Consider the following 21,325-nt stretch of genomic DNA (forward strand, 5'->3'; position numbering starts at 1 on the left):
AGTTCTCAAATCTTTCATTCGCTAATACTTGTGGTCTTCAAAGTAACTTTTCTTCAGTTATCTCTTGCGAAGATCCCCACACCTATTTGCTCTTTATGAGACTAATTTGAGTTCAGCCGTCTTATCTTATGATCGTAGTGTTATTGGTTACCTACCTTCGATTTGTAAAGACTCCAATAATCACATGCTTGGCTTGGGCATTTAAATTCATAATAGTTCAGCCATTAATTGGGAAACTAGGTTTAAATCCACAAACTATTTTTTTATGTGGATTAGCTTAGCACCACTTCACTCTTTTCACCTTTCTCTTTTGTTCTATATCGCTCTCCTTCATATCAAGACTGGACTCTTTTGGATGTTATTTCTGATTAAATTGACCAAGCCCTTTCTCTTTACCTTTCAGTGAATATTGTTGTTGTTGATGACTTTAATGCTCATCACACTGATTGGCTTGGCTCTAGTGTTAGCGACTCTGCATGTGTTAAAGCCCACTACTTAAAACCTCACTCTTCTCTGTGGTTTTTCTCCCATTGTGCTGCTGCAACATTCAATCATAACCATTACTTCTATATCTATCACCAAAACAATCCTCTAGAAAACAGATGTCTGTTTACTATTGCTAGGAAGCATTGTAATAAAGTCTAACACTAAATCCTGCTATTCTCAGGTCAAAAAATCTCATATTTCATCTCAAAAATTAGACTCCAGAGACTTCTGGAAGATCTTTAACATGTTTATTATAAGTGCAAATCTGTTCATCCATCTCTCTTGCATGGTTCAGATTTTTTTACCTCACCTCACCAAGAATTTTATTAATCTCGTCTCTTGATTCCACTAAACACATCCTACCAGATATAGTCAACAAACAAAATGATCCAATGCTTGACATTCGTATCACTCTAGCTTTTGTAGGGCATCTATTATTCCTATTTTGAAATAATTCTGGAGAGCAATCTAACTCGTTTAGCTACCGTCCTATTAGTCTTCTTCCTATTATAAGCAAAGCTTTTGAGTCTTTCATTAACGAACACTTAATCACTCATCTTGAATCCAGATAAATTCATTTGATAGATGTGGAAAGGTTAAGGCTATTGCTCTCAAAATTTCTAAAGCCTTTAATAAAGTTTGGCATGCTGGTCTTCTCTATAAGCTCTCATTATAAAATCTATCAGGTAAGATCTTTTAGGTTGTTTAACCCTTTCTTACCAATTATAGTATAAAAGTTATCCTCAATGGACAACACTCTTCTTCATTTCCAATTACTGTAGGAGCTCCTCATGGTTCAATCCTTAGCCCCATACTTTCTTTAACTTACATTAACAATCTCCCAGAAAATCGTATATCTAAAGTGGCATTATTTGCCAATGTTTCAACCATTTATTCTGGTCTTGATAAGAAGCCAACACTCTCTGATTGCTTAGAGGAAGCATTTGAGCTAAAAAAGGATTTCCCTTTTTTTTTTTTAGAGCACGGGGGTCTCAATGGCTGGTGAACTTTAACTCAGATAAAACTTTTTTTCAGCAAATAGTTATTGCAACAACCTAGATCTTTGTCTATTTATAAACGGTAAGGTACTCAATGAATCATCTACTCTTTGTCTTCTAGGATTAACTCTTACTTCGGATCTTTCTTTAAAATAATATATCAAATCCATTGCAAAATTAGCATCTGCTATGGTTGCAGATCTTTTTATTGCGCTCACCACTATCATACTCAGGATTCTATTCTTTATCTCTATAAATCTCGAATCTTGTTTGAAATACTGTTGCCATATCTGGAGCGGAACTTCAAATGATGCCCTTTCTCTTTTAGACAAAGTGCAAAAACACATTGTAAACTTAGTTAGACCTGCTTATGCAGCCAATCTTCAACCATTTTCAAATCATGCAAATGTTGCCTCTCTTTCTGTTTTCACTAAATACTATAAAGGGCGCTGTTCTAAAGAGTTAGCACCTCTTGTGCCATCAACTAAAATTCTTTTTCATGTTACACGTCATTCGATTAAGCCATATCCTTTTACTGTGACTGTTCCTAAGTGCTCCAAAAATTCTCATTTGTCTAGTTCTTTTCCTTAAACACCAGTTCTTTGAATATCGCTTCCTTCATCTTGTTTTCCTGATTCATATAATTTGCTATCTTTTAAGTCCCCTGTTAATCATTTTCTTGCTTTACAAACTTCATATTTTCTTTTCCAGTAACTCTAATAGTGGTTGCTGGCAGCCTTGTTGGAAGTGCAGATATTTAAAAAAAAAAAAAAAAAAAACTCAAAATGTGCAAAATATATCAAGGCAGTTTTAAAATAAATCAACAAATGTAAAAGAGACAGAGAGAGAGATTAAATATATATAGATTGTTAGTCAGCCCAATGACACGGCATATACTACAGAATATCTAATGAATTTAAAATTACTAAACTTCAATGACCTATTTTTTTTATGAAGTAATATTACTATATCAATAAAAATTCATAATATTTTATAAAAAAATAACAAAAAATATTCTTAATAACACCAAAAACCCAGTAAAAATATATTCTTGACTAACACCCTGATATATATATATATATATATATATATATATATATATATATATATATATATATATATATATATATTTAATATATATATATATTTAATATATATATATATATTTAATATATATATATTTAATATATATATATATTTAATATATATATATTTAATATATATATATATTTAATATATATATATTTAATATATATATATATTTAATATATATATATATATATATATATATATATATATATATATATATATATATATATATTTAATTTAATCTAGGTCTTGAAGCAAATGTTTTTAGGTCTATATCGTATAGAATATCCATATTAAGATGACTATGACTCATGTTGGTACAAAAATATGAGTCTGTTTTTCTCAAAATCTTTAAATATTTTTTTTGCAACCGTACAATTAAAAATTTAAGTTAAAGTATGGGAACTTATTTCAATAGTTTTTGTGAAACCTAGATGCTTTGGAATGGGAATTGCTCAAAAAATGTAAAAACCTGAACGCCATTAACAGTTAATAAAAATAGCAAGTTTTCTGCAATTTACTTAACCAGATAGAATACAAAATATTATATTAGTGAAACTGAAAGCAAGAAGTACACAATAAATTTATATACACTATCTATGATTTAAATTTAAAAAAAAGAATCGAACAAAGTAAGAATTCCCATAATTGAGTTGCTTGAAATTTATTCCTATAGAATCATGTTTTACGGATTCCAAAGCAAAAAAGAAATTAAAAATTGCAATTTTTGAAACAAGTTGAAGAAATTATTATTAATACAACATTATTCAAATTTTTAAAAATAATAGAAAACCTTAATTTAAATCTTAATTTTTCAAAATTTTTATCAACATCCATAATCCATAAAGAATCCATAATCCATAAAGAATCTATCAAATTTTAAATAATTATAATTGTTGAAGGCTTCAGCAATTATTATAATTGTTTAAGGCTTAAACATTTATAAACTTTAATAATTATATATGTTTAAGGCTTATAGTAATTATAATTGTTTAAGGCTTAAACAATTATAATTATTTAAAACTTTATACTTTTTTTTTTTTTGCTTCTATGTGAAATCTCAAAAGCTAAAACTTAATCTTACATAAAATTCTTTTTAAATAATCTTTTTTTTTAATTTTGAGTGATCTTGTTTTTAACTGCATCTAATAATTGCACCATTAATTCAAAAATTCAACAAGAAAATTGAAGTCTTTGGTGCTATGAATTTAGACATTTTATATCGTACTAGTGAATTTAAATCTAACAATAATTGTCAATGTAAAACCCAATTAAAATAAAACTATTTTAATTAAGTTACGCATTGTTGCAATAATGATTGATAATGATTTGGATAAAATTATTATTAAAATTTTAATTTTTTTCTTATAACTAGTTATTATTTTGTAAATAAATTAGATTATTTGAAGTTTCAAATTAGATTTGACAGATAAAAGCGAATTAGCTCTTACAAAAAATACAAACATTTTGTTGAAAGATAGCAAAAAATAAACAAAATAATAGAATATTTAAATCAGTCGTAAAAATTACATAAATCACTTTAACTACAATTATCGTTAGAATTTTTGTTCACATGGTTATGAGAAAATAACAGCGTTAATCACAAACGTAAATAAACAAGCATCGGTGCTTGTTAAATATCTACAATAAAGTACAATAATAAATTATAAATTTTTTTATTTTCAAACTTATTTATATTGTTTTACATTTAGCTAAAGCAGGACTTCTAGAAAATAATGAAGCACTTTTTATGCTTAATTCTTGATAAAAATATGTCCATAGTGAAATAATAATAGACTTTTATACAACAAAGTTAAATAGCTTCAATAAATCGTTAAGAGGCTGTCCATAAATTAAGTCAACAAATTTTTCGCTATTTTTTTCTCGCTCTCCTCTTTTTCATTATCTTGTCAAACCTCCAGTGACTCCCTCTTCCCCATAAAATTACGCCAGCTTTCGATTATTTATAATAGAGTTTAGTATAACAAAAAATGCACAAATTACATAAACCAGGGTTTGGCAGCCTTTTGAGACGGAGTAGCTAAAAGTTACAATTTACAAAGTATTTTTGGTTATAAAGAGCTTCTAACATCTTTATTATATTATTTTATTATTGTTTGTGTATGAGTAAAGAGTTGCATCTTGAAATCAAGAGAATCGCGTAAGGTTTGCGATTTACTGGTTGTAGTCTTCTGGTAAAAGCGTTTAAGTTAATTTAAAAAATTCATGTACTTGCATAAATCCTTTTTGTTTGCTCATTAGAATATCTAACGCCAGCTTTGAAAAGGTGATAGTGTTACGAGTTAACATCTCGTGTGTGCTTATTTTGTTCTGTATGTGTCGGGTCTTTTTCAAGCACAAAACAATTTTTCAAAAGTGGGAGAATAAATAGGTTTATCAAAATACTGCAGGAATATAAATAACTTTATTAAAAAACTAAAAGTTTTGCGAGTGCGTAACACAGGACTGTAAACGCTGCCTAAGTTTACTTTTTTTTAGGTAATTTAATTTACATAAAGAAGTAACATTGTTGACGTCGACTTGCCATGACTTTCCCCTCCCCAATTCCCTTTTGTCTACAATTGTCAAAAAATTTAGCCCCTCTTCCCCATATTTTGTTGACGTATTTAATATACATAACTTAATTTCGCCCCTAAACGAAACTATATGATAAAAAAAAATGCTTTTAAAAACCATTAAAATTAAATGAAGGTATTTTCAATTACAAACATAATTTTTTATGTTTCTGTTTGATAAAGCAAAAGTCAGTTTGGTAGAAAAATCAAATTTTTGTAAGACTTCATTTGATTTTTCTACCAAACTGATTTATCTCATTAATTTTTTAAAAAAGTTGTTTTGTTGTCGAAATGCAATTTTTAAAACTTATTGCGCAAACTGTGTTTCTGATGAATGTTCTGTAAGTGCTTTCTTGTATAGTATTATCGCTTTAGTGGAAGAATGGCATGCTTGGTTAAATGATTTTTTTTTAAATACCATATTAGTTTTCGTATAGCATTTTATTTTTAATAAGATAAAGTAAATTCAGTTATATGTTATTGTCACTAATAGCAAGACAGTGATAGAAAAATATTTTTGTTTATGTATTTGCATTAATGCAATTAAATTGTTTGGTGTAGACTAATGTTTTTTTTTCTCGCAAAGATAGTAAATAGGTAAATAGTCCTAATAAAACATTGTTTCCTGGTAAACCACCTTAATAATAATTAGGACCTACGGCCATTTTATTATTAAGGTGGTTTACCAGGAAATAAAGTTTATATTTTTCAAATTTTTCAAATTTTTCAAATTTTCAGTTTAGATTGTTTTAAGATAATTAATTATCCCTGAATTCATTTCTGAAATCTGTTTTTCAGAAAAATAAACACAAAAGGTTTATTTTAAGATTTAAACGAGGTGGTTAAAATAATTTTTAATAGCAACGGCCCCTATCAACACACTTTTCTTTCTTGTTTTGGACTAATTTTTGTATACTTGGCATACTTTTCAAAAAATTGAATTTTAGTATGATGGTTAAGTCTGTTCTATACCGTAAATTAAAAAAAAATAAACTAACTACATTTACTTTCAGTGTTATATAAGAGACGAATAAATGACAAAACTTTATATTTATGTTTACCTTTACTAATGAAGTTGTTTATGGATTTTAGTTCTTTTATTATTTAAATATAGCTAATATAAAAAGTAATGGGAAATAAAAAAAATCATTTAAGAAAAGTGAAGAGGACATTCGCTGGGAACAAGTTCCAAAAAGCAAGTAAAACCGAAATAGTAACAACAACTTTACTAAAAAAATCATGTAGTGCTAAAAAGCTTAGCAAATTTAAATTGAATGAAAAACAGTGTTCAGATGATTTTAATTTAATTATGTATTTTCCTATTCTCAAAGAAATATTAATGCAAGTTGGTAGCTGCCCAGATTGTCAAAATGGAGTAACCATACAAAATGATGATTCAAAGAGAATGGGATTTTCACACAGTTTGAAAATCAAATGCACATCATGTTCATATGAATGGTGCACTTTTACAAGTAATACTGCGGACAAAAGCACACAAAGTAAAGGCAGGAGTGCATTTGATATTAACTTAAGAATGATTATTGCTTTTAGTGAGATTGGTCAAGGACATGAACCTATGAGTTGTTTCGCTTATATTACAAATATGAGTTGCATGAATGTAAATGCTTTTCAACATAATCATAAATTGATTCAAGCTGCCTATGATTCTGCTGCTAAAGATTGTATGAAGTTTGCTGCAAATGAAATTAAAGCAAATGCTGTTGAAAAATCCACTACCGGTGTTCCATTAATCCAGGTTTCTCTTGATGGTACTTGGCAGAAACGAGGACATTTTTCTCTTAATGGTGTAGTTACTGCTATAAGTAGCGGTTGATGTGTTGATGCAGATGTATTAAATCTTTCAACCCTCATTGGAATTGTATGGACTCATATAAGTACTATCTTGGAGATGGGGACTCCTCTTCTTTTAATTATGTAGTAGCAAGTGATCCTTACGCTAAGTATGATATCAAACCACAAAAGTTAGAGTGCATTGGACACATTCAGAAAAGAATTGGAACCCGTCTCCGTAATCGTCGTAAATAGAAACATGGAGGGCTAAAGTTAACTGGAAAAAATAATCTGACAGAAAGGGCAGTGAATATCATCCAGAACTATTTTGGAATGGCTATTTGCCAAACTGCTAAAAATTGCAAATTAAATGATACACAAAAGATATACCAAATGAAAAAGAACATTAGAACAGTACTTTTTCACTGTACCAATTTCAACAGTCAATCACAACGTCATGTTTTATGTCCTGTAGGACCTGAAAATTGGTGTAAGTGGAAAAAATCAGAAGATGACCAGGGAAATGACAATTATAAACCAAAAGTTAATCTACCTATATGGGTTCATGATATTATATTAAGTGATTTCAATGATTTAAGTGATGACCAATTATTGAAAAAGTGTGTTCATGGAGAAACACAAAAATGCAATGAAGGGATCAATAATGTAATTTGATCTAGGTGTCCCAAAAATGTGTTTGTGAAGAAAGCTACCCTTGAAATTGGAGTGAATTCAGCTATATTGAGTTTTAATGAAGGAACATCTGGTCTTAAACGCGTTTTTGAGTATCTGATCCACCAGTGGTAAGACTGTAACCGGTTCATTGAAAAAGGACAAGCGTTGTGTTAGTAATATGGAGAGAAAAGAAAAAACTTTTATTAAAAAAAGAAGAATTCAATTAAGGGGATTATCTAAAGGCTGGTTTGATAAAGAACAAGAACTTGAAGCTAAAAAATCATATGCTTCTGAAAGATTTTAGACTGTTTTTATCTTTAGACTGATTTTTATCTTATTTCTAGAATGCTGTTTTCTCAATATGTCATTTTTTGCTATTTACCTTTACGTGGAACAAGATATTTCCAGATCGGTTTAAGATTTGGAGCTGAAATTTTCAGCATTTGCAGTTATAACTTAGATCTGGAGACTGAACTAAAATCAAGACATAAGGTGCTCTATTTACAGTGTTATTACTCATTGCTTATGATTTTTTAATGTAGACCCCCTGAAAAGTGGTATAAGTTATAGCAAATTTTAATAATTGGCCTTTCTACTTGTGCAATGAACTTTATTTTAGTTCAGGAACTAGATAATATAAGCAAGATTATTTGTGCAAAATTCCGAAAGAAAAAGATAATTTATCTTTGAGTTTTCTTGTTTCATCCATGTGTACAGTTTAATGCCTTTTTCGGCTAAAATTTGATGTTTTTTATAAAAAATTTCAGAAATTCAAATTTTTTTCATAACTAGTAACTAAATTTCGCTATTGGAACTATTTTATTTAATATTCTGAAAAAAAAAATTCAATTTGACAAAAAAAATTTATTCCCTGGTAAACCACCTTAATACCACTATTTAAAACTTTTGCAATCCAATCTTTTGGATTGCAATCCAACTGAGTTGTTCCATTCTTATATTTCACATTTATTAAAAAACACGCCTAATTTCAAAATCAACCAATGAAAATTGAGCCCATGAAATGCATAGTGGTATAAGTCACTTTTTTCAATATTTTGAATTATTGCCACCAATGGTTAGCATTTTGTTTATTCTATTACATAGCAGAGTGGTATAAGTCTAATGATATCGATAATGATGCTGGAACTGTTTTTTGTTATGCTCCTCACTAAACAGCTGTTTTTGTTTACAGCCATAGTGATATTAGTCAGACTTATACCAAACTAGATATGAGTGACTTATACCACTATGCATCTCAGTGGCTCAATTATAACAGAGTTTTAGTTGCCGGACCGCTAGTATCAATGTTTTCGTATATTTGTTAACACTTTAAAAGTTCGTAGTGTAATTATATTGGTATTAAATATAAATTTAAATTACCAGAGAAAGTAAACATTTTTAATTTTTTATAATTTCAGCTGGTGCGAACATATAAAAGGAAAACTACTTTTGGGGCCTCATCGGAAGTTCTTAAACTTGCTGCTGAGGAAGTCATTTCAAAAAAGCAAAGTCTCACTGTCGCCTTGACCCATGGCTTAGATAAAATGATATTACTTCGTTTCTGCAAAAAAGCCAAGGAAGGAGTTTTTACATCTGGTTATTCCAAACACAAACTATTATTTACTGCTGCTGAGGAGCTAGAACTTGTTAATTATCTGCTAGACGCAGCGAAAATGTTTTTTGGTCTTTCGCCAAAAGAAACAAGAAAGCTTGCATATCAGTATGCTAAGAGTCTACAAAAAATAATTCCTTGTTCCTGGCATGCCATTCAATCTGCAGGAGTAGACTGGTTTAAAGGGCTCATGAAAAGACATGAAAATGTTCTGACTATATCAGAAGCGGCCAATGCAGCCTCTTTTGACATTCCCGCTATATGTTGTAATGCATTCAAGCTTGCCATGTCACCTGCTAACATACAGTTAGGCTTCGAATCTACAGGGATTTTTCGTTTCAATCGTTTTTGGATTGACGCTGTCCTGTTTCTGCCCTCGCCTGTTAGTGACAGGCCAGATCCTGCAGTTTCTGGAGGTGTCGATTCTGCTTTGAACGTGGAGGAAATTGCTACTGCTGAAAACAATGGTCATCTTCAAGTAGACGTCACTATGAACTTAGCTTCATTTGAATTTCAACCCTCGACATCAGTTCTTTCAGATTCATTAGCGATATGTCTCAAGAAAAGTCCAGTAGCTTCCACATCTGCTTGAACTATTTTTTATGCCAATAGTCAAGCTACAGATGTGCAGATGGTACTCCTGCTTTTATTTGTAAAAATTGTTTAGAGTGATTAAAAAAAACACATCATTTTTTAGCTTGTTTACTTAATTTTTTGTATTTGTTTACTTAATCTTATGTGTTTTTTTACATGTTTACCTAATCTTTTGTGTTTTTTACCTAATCTTTTGTGTTTGATTACTTAATTAGTTTTTTAAAGCTTTATTTTTAAGTCTTATTAAATGTATCAACTTGCACCATGGTGTGTATCAACTTGCCCCACCATGGGGCAGGTTGATACACAAATCTTTACCTTACTTTTTGTGCTGTATTTATTTTAATTATGTTCTAATCAATAAAATTGTGGTACTAAAATATGCAGGATACTTAGTGTTACATTTACAAGTTAGTATTCCCACTCTAAATATAATATTTAGCTTTTAATGTCAGAAAATGTAAAAAGTGTATCAACGTGCTCCCCTCTCCCCTATTATAAATAATCGATGATTTATTTAATGAAACTATTCAAAAGGACGTAATCAAAAACGATATCTCAGACCATTTTCCAATATTTTTCTCGAATAATATTAATAACAAAATATTGCCACGTACAAAACCAATTTCATATGAAACGTATTTTTCATGAAGCAAATTTAACATGGTTTAAGGAACAATTATCTTTACTACATTGTGAACATATCAACATTCTAGACGACGTAAACTCAGTCAGCAACACTTTTTTTAAAACATTCTTTGAAACATACGAATCATATTTCATACAAATAAAATCAATCCCAAACTAAGAAACAATAAATTACCATGGACCACCAAGGAACTAATAAAATCTTCGAAAATTAAACAAAAACAGTACATTAAAAAAAACATATATTAAATATCTAAAATATTAACTAAATTCTAAACGCTATTAGGAAATCATTCAAGAAATTACATGCAGAAACAAAACAAAAATGTCTTTACCCAAAACCATTAAATTAAACAAAGAGTTTTTGGTCAATCAAGAAAAGATAGCTGCTGAACTAAATAAATATTTTTTTTTTGTTGGCCAAAAACTAGCCAAAAAAATTCATCCTACTGATAACTTTGAAAATTGTTTTCCTAACATCACATCTTAACTTCTTTGAGCTAACTTTTGATAAATTTGAATGTGCTTTTAAAATGCTCAAACCAAACAATGCCTTCGCCACAAATGATTTCAATAAAAACATTGCTATTAATTCATATGATTACTTAAAAAATTATTCTTTTTAGGATATTTTCATGTTCCATCAGACAAAGAATTTTCTCTAATCTAAGTTTAGCAACTACCGTACTATATACATTCTTCGTGTTTTCTCAAAGAATTTTTAGAAAGAATTTTTTATAAAAGAGTATATAAAAACCGATTAAGTAATAACCTCATATATAACAATTAATATTGTTTCAAAAAAAATAGTTCTACGGAACATGCATATATCCAGTTTTCAAGAAGTATAACTAAATCGTTTGAAAACTCCCAACATGCTTTGGGAGTTTTCATAGATTTAGCAAAAGCATTAGATACCATAGATCATGAAATTCTTCTAAACAAATTACAATATTATGGAATAACTGGTGATGTTTTAAAATGGATTACAAACGATCTAAGTAATCGCAAGCAATTTGTCCGTTTTGATTCAAATTGGCATAAAAATTTGCTTGTTATTACATGTGGAGTGCCCAGGGATCAGTATTATAACCCTTACAATTTCTTATTTACATCAATAATCTTTATAAAGCCTCAAGCTTAGTGACTATTGTGTTTGCAGATTAATTTGTTCTTATCTTACAGTAACTTAAATTCTCTATTTGAAAACATGAACTATGAACTAATTAAAATATTCTTGATTGGTTCAAGACAAATAATCTCTCATTATTGATAAAACAAATTGATTTTTTTTCACCCTCATTTAAAAAAAACACTTACTGCCAAATGACATGCCTTGTCATTTGTTAGCTTCATCGCATTTTTAGGCGTTTATATTGATAAAAATCTCTCATGGAAAAAGCTCATCGTAAACTTGGGCAGTAAAATATCTAAAACTATTGGAATGTATATTATATAAAACAAGAAACATCCTAAATAAGCACACCTTAACTCAGCCATATAATTAATTTATCCATTGCCATCTAAACTATGCAAACGTTGCATGGAGTAGTACAAATAAAAGTAAACGTGAATCTATATATCGTCAACAAAACATGTTACACATCTTATTAATTTTAGGGATAGTTTTACTCACGCCAAGCTTCTCCTAATTGACATGAATATTTTTATTATATACAAACTAAATGTTTTTTGTTTTATATATAAATGTAAAAACAATTTATTTCCTAAACCCCTTCATTTTTTAAAATTCTCAAAATTTTGACGCATGCTTCTTATGTTCAAGTGTAGTATAGAAAAAGAACTTATATCTTTTTTAATTTTAAATTCATAGGGATCAAAATATATTTTTTTATTAAACTCATTTAAGTTCCTTGAAAAATATTTAAGTTCTCTTTAGAAGGATTATTAATAAGATTGTACTCAAAAGGATCAGAATTTAAATTTTCAAAATCAACTTTCTTTAAAACATTAATCGCCATTTTTAATGAATAAAAGAATAATCTTAAATATGAACAAATTTGTAATAAAAATATAATTTATTTATTTATTTTTATATATAGTATGCAAACTTTCACTTCCGTTCGATTTATCTTGTTTGAATTCACGAACTAATAGTTTATTATATAAAACTTTGACAAAATAACCATTTTGCCTATGGGCATTAATCTATGCAATTAGCTCTTTGCGAATTTTTCTCGTCGTCTCACTAAAATCTTCGTTAATATAAATATTCGTACCTTTAAGTTTGGAGACTTTTTCCATTATTTTTTTTATTTTCAAAACCGTGCAGTTTTAAAACAATAGTTTTCTCTCAACCAAGATTAACTTTGCCAACTCAATGTGCACGTTCAATTTTTATTTCTCGATCAATTTCAAGCTTTTTAGCAAACAACTTCTTCACTTTAGTTTTGATGACTTCCAAATCTTTCTCGAAAATTACTTCTCCTGTTCTGATCTTCCAAATAAACGCTTTTTAGTTTGAGGTCACAGTTATCCGATGAAATTTTCCCTTAAATTTTTTTTACATTTATTATTTTTCCGTTACTTTATTAATTTTTTCATCAAACGATTTTACCTTGTCATCACACATATCATCAACAAACTTCATACCAACATTAATTTCGTGAAGTTCATTCCTTAAATCTTAAACATTTTTTTGAAACGATTCAATCTGTAGGTTAAAGCTATAAACCCTTAAAAGCCATTAACCCATAGGTAAAAGGTTATATGTGCATTTTATAATTATGTCCTCGCGTGTTGTTTTTGTTGCCAATAAAAAAAAACATAGATTTACCAATTAAAACCATGTTATGCAGAGTTTTAAAGCAAGTTGATAGTCATATTTTACTCGCCTTATTTCAAGCGACTCCAAATCAAACAACTGAAGTCAGTTATAGTAGATCAAATTGGTTAAGTGCAGGATTTTCTTTGTAAAACGTTTTTGCACGTTCTCAACTACCTTTATCAGTTCAGCATGAAATGACGACAAAACTGGAGAGCAATATTCAAATACAGGCCTGATATATGTATTGAAGGCTCTTACTAAGATACTAGGATCGCGGGACTTGAAACGTTTTGAAATAAGGCATGCTCTAATATAAGCTGCATAAACAACGTTTGGTATATGCTTTTTATAGTTTAGTTGTGAATCTAGAGTCAATTTTTTCATTTAAAAAAATTGACTCTGGATTCAAAAGTTTTGAAATAGAAGACCAAGCTAAAATAAGATCTCCTAACTTATATTTAAAGTAAGCATTAAAATTTAAATAAGCATTTTTGTTGAACAAGACTCTATTAAAAATAATTGCCTTTCACTGTGTCTAAAGTTTAAGTGAAAAGGGTTTAGGTCTAAAAGTTAAATTGCTGAGGGTTGACACATTCATGGATTGTGACACTGCACTGTTTATAAATTGTGATAACTTTTTCATACTATTATGGCAATAGATATATTAAGGAGGAAAGGAAGCGGAAATGGGGAAGGAGGTTATCGAAAGCTGGCGTAATTTTATGGGGAAGAGGGAGTCACTGGAGGTTTGACAAGATAATGAAAAAGAGGAGAGCGAGAAAAAAATAGCGAAAAATTTGTTGACTTAATTTATGGACAGCCTCTTAACGATTTATTGAAGCTATTTAACTTTGTTGTATAAAAGTCTATTATTATTTCACTATGGACATATTTTTATCAAGAATTAAGCATAAAAAGTGCTTCATTATTTTCTAGAAGTCCTGCTTTAGCTAAATGTAAAACAATATAAATAAGTTTGAAAATAAAAAAATTTATAATTTATTATTGTACTTTATTGTAGATATTTAACAAGCACCGATGCTTGTTTATTTACGTTTGTGATTAACGCTGTTATTTTCTCATAACCATGTGAACAAAAATTCTAACGATAATTGTAGTTAAAGTGATTTATGTAATTTTTACGACTGATTTAAATATTCTATTATTTTGTTTATTTTTTGCTATCTTTCAACAAAATGTTTGTATTTTTTGTAAGAGCTAATTCGCTTTTATCTGTCAAATCTAATTTGAAACTTCAAATAATCTAATTTATTTACAAAATAATAACTAGTTATAAGAAAAAAATTAAAATTTTAATAATAATTTTATCCAAATCATTATCAATCATTATTGCAACAATGCGTAACTTAATTAAAATAGTTTTATTTTAATTGGGTTTTACATTGACAATTATTGTTAGATTTAAATTCACTAGTACGATATAAAATGTCTAAATTCATAGCACCAAAGACTTCAATTTTCTTGTTGAATTTTTGAATTAATGGTGCAATTATTAGATGCAGTTAAAAACAAGATCACTCAAAATTAAAAAAAAAGATTATTTAAAAAGAATTTTATGTAAGATTAAGTTTTAGCTTTTGAGATTTCACATAGAAGCAAAAAAAAAAAAGTATAAAGTTTTAAATAATTATAATTGTTTAAGCCTTAAACAATTATAATTATTATAGCCTTAAACATATATAATTATTAAAGTTTATAAATGTTTAAGCCTTAAACAATTATAATAATTGCTGAAGCCTTCAACAATTATAATTATTTAAAATTTGATAGATTCTTTATGGATTATGGATTCTTTATGGATTATGGATGTTGATAAAAATTTTGAAAAATTAAGATTTAAATTAAGGTTTTCTATTATTTTTAAAAATTTGAATAATGTTGTATTAATAATAATTTCTTCAACTTGTTTCAAAAATTGCAATTTTTAATTTCTTTTTTGCTTTGGAATCCGTAAAACATGATTCTATAGGAATAAATTTCAAGCAACTCAATTATGGGAATTCTTACTTTGTTCGATTCTTTTTTTAAATTTAAATCATAGATAGTGTATATAAATTTATTGTGTACTTCTTGCTTTCAGTTTCACTAATATAATATTTTGTATTCTATCTGGTTAAGTAAATTGCAGAAAACTTGCTATTTTTATTAACTGTTAATGGCGTTCAGGTTTTTACATTTTTTGAGCAATTCCCATTCCAAAGCATCTAGGTTTCACAAAAACTATTGAAATAAGTTCCCATACTTTAACTTAAATTTTTAATTGTACGGTTGCAAAAAAAATATTTAAAGATTTTGAGAAAAACAGACTCATATTTTTGTACCAACATGTGTCATAGTCATCTTAATATGGATATTCTATACGATATAGACCTAAAAACATTTGCTTCAAGACCTAGATTAAATTAAATATATATATATATATATATATATATATATATATATATATATATATATATATTAAATATATATATATATTAAATATATATATATTAAATATATATATATATTAAATATATATATATTAAATATATATATATATTAAATATATATATATTAAATATATATATATATATTAAATATATATATATATTAAATATATATATATATATATATATATATATATATATATATATATATATATATATATATATATATATATCAGGGTGTTAGTCAAGAATATATTTTTACTGGGTTTTTGTGTTATTAAGAATATTTTTTGTTATTTTTTTATAAAATATTATGAATTTTTATTGATATAGTAATATTACTTCATAAAAAAAATAGGTCATTGAAGTTTAGTAATTTTAAATTCATTAGATATTCTGTAGTATATGCCGTGTCATTGGGCTGACTAACAATCTATATATATTTAATCTCTCTCTCTGTCTCTTTCCATTTCTTTTGATTTATTTTAAAACTGCCTTGATATATTTTGCACATTTTGAGTTTTTTTTTTTTTTTTTTAAATATCTGCACTTCCAACAAGGCTGCCAGCAACCACTATTAGAGTTACTGGAAAAGAAAATATGAAGTTTGTAAAGCAAGAAAATGATTAAGCAGGGAACTAAAAGATAGCAAATTATATGAATCAGAGCAATATGAAGCGATATTCAAAGAACTGGTGTTTAAGGAAAAGAACTAGACAAATGAGAATTTTTGGAGCACTTAGGAACAGTCACAGTAAAAGGATATGGCTTAATCGAATGACGTGTAACATGAAAAAGAATTTTAGTTGATGGCACAAGAGGTGCTAACTCTTTAGAACAGCGCCCTTTATAGTATTTAGTGAAAACAGAAAGAGAGGCAACATTTGCATGATTTGAAAATGGTTGAAGATTGGCTGCATAAGCAGGTCTAACTAAGTTTACAATGTGTTTTTGCACTTTGTCTAAAAGAGAAAGGGCATCATTTGAAGTTCCGCTCCAGATATGGCAACAGTATTTCAAACAAGATTCGAGATTTATAGAGATAAAGAATAGAATCCTGAGTATGATAGTGGTGAGCGCAATAAAAAGATCTGCAACCATAGCAGATGCTAATTTTGCAATGGATTTGATATATTATTTTAAAGAAAGATCCGAAGTAAGAGTTAATCCTAGAAGACAAAGAGTAGATGATTCATTGAGTACCTTACCGTTTATAAATAGACAAAGATCTAGGTTGTTGCAATAACTATTTGCTGAAAAAAAGTTTTATCTGAGTTAAAGTTCACCAGCCATTGAGACCCCCCGTGCTCTAAAAAAAAAAGGGAAATCCTTTTTTAGCTCAAATGCTTCCTCTAAGCAATCAGAGAGTGTTGGCTTCTTATCAAGACCAGAATAAATGGTTGAAACATTGGCAAATAATGCCACTTTAGATATACGATTTTCTGGGAGATTGTTAATGTAAGTTAAAGAAAGTATGGGGCTAAGGATTGAACCATGAGGAGCTCCTACAGTAATTGGAAATGAAGAAGAGTGTTGTCCATTGAGGATAACTTTTATACTATAATTGGTAAGAAAGGGTTAAACAACCTAAAAGATCTTACCTGATAGATTTTATAATGAGAGCTTATAGAGAAGACCAGCATGCCAAACTTTATTAAAGGCTTTAGAAATTTTGAGAGCAATAGCCTTAACCTTTCCACATCTATCAAATGAATTTATCTGGATTCAAGATGAGTGATTAAGTGTTCGTTAATGAAAGACTCAAAAGCTTTGCTTATAATAGGAAGAAGACTAATAGGACGGTAGCTAAACGAGTTAGATTGCTCTCCAGAATTATTTCAAAATAGGAATAATAGATGCCCTACAAAAGCTAGAGTGATACGAATGTCAAGCATTGGATCATTTTGTTTGTTGACTATATCTGGTAGGATGTGTTTAGTGGAATCAAGAGACGAGATTAATAAAAATTTCTTGGTGAGGTGGGGTGAAAAAATCTGAACCATGCAAGAGAGATGGATGAACAGATTTGCACTTATAATAAACATGTTAAAGATCTTCCAGAAGTCTCTGGAGTCTAATTTTTGAGATGAAATATGAGATTTTTTGACCTGAGAATAGCAGGATTTAGTGTTAGACTTTATTACAATGCTTCCTAGCAATAGTAAACAGACATCTGTTTTCTAGAGGATTGTTTTGGTGATAGATATAGAAGTAATGGTTATGATTGAATGTTGCAGCAGCACAATGGGAGAAAAACCACAGAGAAGAGTGAGGTTTTAAGTAGTGGGCTTTAACACATGCAGAGTCGCTGACACTAGAGCCAAGCCAATCAGTGTGATGAGCATTAAAGTCATCAACAACAACAATATTCACTGAAAGGTAAAGAGAAAGGGCTTGGTCAATTTAATCAGAAATAACATCCAAAAGAGTCCAGTCTTGATATGAAGGAGAGCGATATAGAACAAAGAGAAAGGTGAAAGAGTGAAGTGGTGCTAAGCTAATCCACATAAAAAAATAGTTTGTGGATTTAAACCTAGTTTCCCAATTAATGGCTGAACTATTATGAATTTAAATGCCCAAGCCAAGCATGTGATTATTGGAGTCTTTACAAATCGAAGGTAGGTAACCAATAACACTACGATCATAAGATAAGACGGCTGAACTCAAATTAGTCTCATAAAGAGCAAATAGGTGTGGGGATCTTCGCAAGAGATAACTGAAGAAAAGTTACTTTGAAGACCACAAGTATTAGCTAATGAAAGATTTGAGAACTTGGTGATGAAGATGGTTTTTTGTTTTATAGTTTTTTGATACTTTAGTCATTTTTTAAATTGGTTAAAGATTTTGACTCAAAGCACAGATTGTACTCAGTATACCGTCATTAGTCCAAGCAATTGCCCTATTACCAATAATAAACCCTAGGATGTAGGAAAGTGCTTTAAGGGTGGCCTCGACAATGCACACCAAAAGTACGAACAGAGGCACCATCCACGCGCCACATGGCACTGTTGATCCTCTAGTTTTTTACAGCTGTTGATGGAATCAACCTCTCTGTGAGCTGCCTTAGAGTTTGGGATATTTGACTACCAACCGGCTTCAGAACCATATAACCGAGTTTTGGAGCTGTACCCTTAGGGAATAATAGAATGAGTTGGCTAGTCACCTACACCAGCCTAATAGATTAAGAAGGGGTGGGAAGCTTGTCAACAGGTAGAATCTGTTGGCACCTTCGTTTTAAGAATGTCACATTTAAAAAGTTTTAAAATGGTCACAATTTTTCAGTAAAAGTTAAATTAAAAAAAAAAAATAGCTAAATGCTCTTCTGTTTTGATATAAGTCCTTCATATCAATGTCTAGTTACTGCTTTAGCCTAAACCTTTAGTAAGAAATGCTGTTGCTCAAAGTATGAAAAATAGTTCTTTCATTATAACCTCATCAATATATTTCATGTAATCGCAATTATGCAAAGATACATTTACTCTCTTGCACTCTTAAAAAAAAAAAAATTAATTTATACGTTAATAAAGTTTTTAGAAGTAAAGGTAATTTTTTCAATATTTGAGCCCATTTAAACACAAGTGGTGTAACTCCAATTTTATTATTTTCTGAGTTAGATATGATGTTATGATTTTCTGAGTTAGAAAAATGCATTCTGTTTAATGCAATAATGGTGTAACTTCTAGCTCCTATAGTAACCCATAAATAGCAGAACTTACTACTACTACGCTACTGATTTTCAAATAACATTTGTAGAAAAAATTTTAATATCTCAAAACAAGAATGTGACCTACACCACTTGTGCTTTAATAAGATAATTTGTATCTTATTTTTTGTAGAAGGACTTGCATTTTAAGTAATTATTTAAAAGTTTCATTTAAATCTTTAGATGTTAATGTTTATTTACTGCATTTGGTTTTATCATGGAGCTTATGGTAAGTTTAATTACTTTTATTGAATTAAATGGGTGATGTTTGCATCAAAATTGTGCCAAGGTTTTTCAAATTTTTTTTTTAAATAGTAACATTTTTGATTAATTTTTAACTTTTTAGAATATTCAATAGGTTTTTTTAAAACTGTACTCCCATCCCAACACAAGGATGTCATTAGTCATGTTATACTAAAATGAAATGGCATATATAGCAATCAACTTTATAAACAATATTGACCTCAAAGATCATTTTGTCATAGAATACATACTTTGATCAGATTTAAATGATCATTCATCCATTTATATAGAATTAGATAATATCTGCATCAATAATATTTAACTTTATTGGGTACCTTATTACAATCGTCTACTGATGAAGCAAATGGTTTAAAAAAGTTTAAACTCAGTTTTAAAAAACCTTTTTAAAGTTGAGTTTTCAAAGAACAGAACACACACTCTCTTTTTGTATCTATTAAAAACCTAATTAATGGCAAAAATTACAATTAACATTGGTTTCCAACTACTCATAAGATTTTTATAAACTAAATCTCTAATTTCTGAATAATCAAATGTAGTTATCTAATTTCTGAAAACCATATATATATTCACACACACACACACACACACACACACACACACACACACACACACACACACACACACACACACACACACGCGCGCACACACACGCACACACACAGATATATATATATATATATATATATATATATATATATATATATATATATATATATCAGAGGTGTAATATAGAGCATCCCGTACTTTTTAACTGTATTTAAAAATGTATACACTACTGGCAAAATTAATAATAACCTTGACGAGACTGGACAGAAATTTTTTTTTTTACACTAAAAACTGGTTTTTATTCCTCATGTTCAAGATATAAGTCCAAATTTAGCAAACATACATGTACTGTGTACAATTTACTCATTGTGCATATGTTTTTAGTATTTGGTTGCACCACCCTCGCTTTTTATAAGCGCTGCAATTCAACTTGGCATACTTGCATAGTATTTGGAAATTAACTGTGTAATATCCAGGTTGTGAAACTATACATGATCAATGCGTTCGATTAGGTCAACTTAGTGGTGGTGACCTCGTTTACTCTGTCTTTCAGATTGCGCTATATCCCTTCAATTGGGTTTATATTAGGACTTTTTGCCAGCCAGGGCATCACCTCCATACCGATGTCAACAAAGTAATCCTTGATGATGTTTGAAGTATGGCAGGGTGCCCCATCTTGTATGTAAATGCAGTTCCCATCAGGAAACCAGTCCTCAAGTTGAGGAATCAGACGAGTCTGTTTAGCATTAGTACTGTTTAGCATTCATCATGCCATCACTCTCCCAACCATGACTTTAGTTAGATGTTTGACCTTCTGCACCAGACACTGTGGAAGAAGTTCTTCTCCTGGTCTTCTTCTTGCATAGCAGCAATTGTTGTCCAATATTTCCAATGTTGGTTCATCAGAAAAGCATACCTTAAACACAGCCAACTCATATACAGTGGATCACACAAACTACTTTTGTAGGCTTGCAGTTATTACAATTAATCATATTCTAGTAGTTTAAATTAAGTTTAATTTAATTTGTTTGTTGCTAATCAAATTTAAAACTTATTCTTCTGGACAGTATGGAAGTAATCAAAGATTTAGACAACTTACCATTTTCCA

General features: G+C 29.1%; 1 protein-coding gene across 2 annotated transcripts in view; it reads left to right on the top strand.

Annotated features, from left to right (window-relative positions):
* The window catches only part of LOC101237339 (receptor-type tyrosine-protein phosphatase delta), a 544,974-nt gene that overhangs the window by 313,557 nt on the left and 210,092 nt on the right, over positions 1-21,325 (top strand). Inside the window, exon 1 of one of the 2 annotated variants that reach the window (XM_065801638.1) lies at positions 19,505-19,636. The exons of the other annotated variant lie outside the window; for it this stretch is intronic. The gene's annotated coding sequence lies outside the window, so the exon portion shown is untranslated. Of the gene's footprint in view, positions 1-19,504; positions 19,637-21,325 lie in introns of those variants that run through there. 2 annotated transcript variants of the gene reach the window in all.

Source organism: Hydra vulgaris, chromosome 07 (genome assembly GCF_038396675.1).
Source record: "Hydra vulgaris chromosome 07, alternate assembly HydraT2T_AEP".
NCBI lineage: Eukaryota > Metazoa > Cnidaria > Hydrozoa > Anthoathecata > Hydridae > Hydra > Hydra vulgaris.